This window comes from Prionailurus viverrinus, chromosome A2 (assembly GCF_022837055.1).
Source record: "Prionailurus viverrinus isolate Anna chromosome A2, UM_Priviv_1.0, whole genome shotgun sequence".
NCBI lineage: Eukaryota > Metazoa > Chordata > Mammalia > Carnivora > Felidae > Prionailurus > Prionailurus viverrinus.
Genome location: NC_062562.1, coordinates 138,135,466 through 138,138,492, shown reverse-complemented (window position 1 = coordinate 138,138,492; position 3,027 = coordinate 138,135,466). Strand labels below are relative to the sequence as shown.

At 32.0% G+C, this 3,027-nt stretch overlaps 1 pseudogene; it reads left to right on the top strand.

Moving 5' to 3' along the window:
- The first annotated feature begins 457 nt into the window (after nucleotides 1-457).
- LOC125160569 (60S ribosomal protein L9-like) lies at nucleotides 458-1,040 on the top strand (annotated as a pseudogene).
- Nucleotides 1,041-3,027: the final 1,987 nt, after the last annotated feature.

Sequence of the window (3,027 nt, the reverse complement as noted above, 5' to 3'; positions counted from 1 at the left end):
ACAGAGAGACATTTTTATGTTTCCACTTTTTGGCTATTGCAAATAAAATTGTTATAAACAATTATGTACAAGTACACAGAGTGTGGACGTAGGTTTTCATTTTTCTGAGATAAACTGTAGGAGACCATTTGATAAACCCATATGGGTCATATGATAAATGCATGTTTAGCTTTCAACAAATTGTGAAAATATTTTCTAGAGTAGCTGTACCACTGAACATGCATCCCACCTGCAATGCATAAGATCTAGTTTATCTGCATCTCATTGCCATTTAATACTGCCACTGTTTCATTTTATTCTGTTAGCTGTTCTAATAGATTTGTAGTGATGTCTCAACACTGACTTAATTTGCATTTTTTGATGGCTAATGATGTTGAAAAGTTTATCATGTGTTTATTAGCCATGCACATGTACTTATCAATGAGATATTCCTTCGTGTTGCTCTTTGCTACATCTACTGTGAGAATGAAGACCATTCTCAGCAATCAGACTGCTGACATTTCAGAAAATGTTGACATCATTCTAAAGGGATGCACTGTTATTGTGAAGGGCCCCAGAGGAACCATGCGAAGGGACTTCCATCACATCAATGTAGAACTCAATCTCCTTGGAAAGAAACAGAAGAGGCTCCAAGGTGACAAATGGTGGAAGATGGAAAACAACTGGCTAGTATTGATGCTTTCTGTGGTCACGTACAGAACACGGTCAAGGGCATTACACTGTGCTTCTGTTACAAGATGAGGCCTGTGTATGCTCACTTCCCCATCAATGTTGTTATTCAGGAGAAGGGTTCTCTTATTGAAATCCAGAATTTCTCGGTTGAAAAATACATCTGCAGGGTTCAGTTGAGGCCAGGTGTTGCTTGTTCAGTATTTCAAGCCCAGAAAGAGGAATTAATTCTTGAAGGAAATGACACTGAACTTGTATCAAACTCAGCTGCTTTGATTCAGCAAGCCACAACAGCTAAAAACAAGGATGTAGAAAATTTTTGGAAAGTCTATGTTTCTGCAAAGGGAACAGTTCAGCAGGCTGATGAATAGATGTAAGTTGTCCAGCTACAGAAACAGCAAGATGCTGGATAAGTTTTCAGACTTATTTGTGGTATTTTAAAGATATAATAGTCTCTGCTGATTGGGGCTTTTCTTAAACCAATAATCCTTTCCAACTATTTGGCAAGTAAACCATTCAAAAGTAAATTGTAGAGTGTTAAGAACAATAACAGAAGGAATAGGAGTTTTTCTAGCAAAACTTCATAGGAGGGAAAAAAAATATTCCTTCATGTCTCTTGCACATTTTCTATTTGGACTTGTTTGACTTTCGTACTGTTGGGATACGTACTGTTGGATACGTTTGACTTTCGTACTGAGTATATACGTATATATATATACACAAATATGTAAATATATATCAGTCATATATATATAATATATAGTTATATATATCATATATATGTTTCCTTTGTTTCTTATGTGGTTTGCAATTGTTTTGTCCCAGTCTATATCTTGTCTTTTAATCTCTTTCATTGGGTTTTCTGCACAGAATTTTTATTTTGATGAAGCCCTGTTTATCAGTTATTATTTTTTATTGATTGTGATTTTAATGTTATGTATAAAAACTCTTCATCAAGTCTAGATCATCAATTTTTACTATTTTATCTTCTAGAATTTTTTACTGACTTTGCCCGGTTTTGAAGTCAGATAATACTGGATTTACAGATTTAGTAAGCAAAGAGGTTTTCTTTTTTTTTCTTTTCTATTTTCTGGAAGAAATGATATGGAATTGGTTTTTCATTCTTTTAAAATATTTTGTAGAATTCTCCAGGGAATCACCAGAGCCAGATTTCTTTTTAGGGAGTTCTAAAAATTATGGTTTCTATGTGTTAATAGTTATAAGGCCATGAAATTATCTATTTCATGTTGGATGAATTGTGTTAGTTGCACTTTTCAAGGAATTGGCCCATTTCATCTACATTGTTGAATCTGGATATGTAGAGATACTATTATTCCCTTATTATCCTTTTGACACCTGTGTTGTCTGTAGTGTCTTTGTCATTGTTTCCTCTCTCTTTCTGTTTTTGTTTTGTTTTGTTTTCATTTGTTTTCTGATCAGACTTCCTAAAGTCTTATCACTCTTATTGATCTTTTCGAAGAGCTTTTCCTTCATGTTTATGTGTGTGTGTTTTAATAATCTTTATTTATTTATAGTGATTTTCATAGACCATACTGTAATGCCATCCTAGCAACAACATTTTGTGGGACTGGATGAATACCTCTAATGCCATCAACAATTATTATCCTGTGTAATGCATCACAGCTAGATGTATTATACCACATTCTATATCATAATAATGAAGGTCTATATTTTTCTTAATTATTCTGTCACATTTTTAAGTCACAGTAAAAATAAAATATTATATCAATAAATGGAACTTTTTCACACAGCAGAAAACATGATAAAAAAATTTTTATACAACTCTCTCAGTATATTTAACTAATGCTTTGATTTATAAAATTACAAGTTTCTTTCAGCTATTTGCTGCCCTTTTTTGTAAAGACCTCAAGTTTTTCTGATGAATAGTAATTCTACCAGTGTCTACCTTATGTCCTTTTAAATATATGTTAAGGGTATAATATTGTGCAGAATATCATTTTTAAGATTACTATTAATAATCATAGTGATTATAAGGATTTAAAACTTAGTTACATAGAATTGCAATTGAGACTGAATTTAAATGAGAGAAATATCCATGGTATAATATTAACCTGTTTCATTTTCTGTGACAATAAAATATGGATCTTTGAAAAATATGTATTAATTTATATATCCTCTGTACTATTTGTTTCAAAAAATAACCCATTTAATTCCTTTTTAGAAAACAAATTAAATACAGGCTGGCAACTTTATGTGCTATTTTGTTCTTATGTGAATTCAAACCATTGAGTCATAAACTCTTGAGAAACTGTGCCTGTAATAGAATGCTGCCAGCAAGATCTGCTATATTTAAGCTTTAAATAATAATGATAAAGT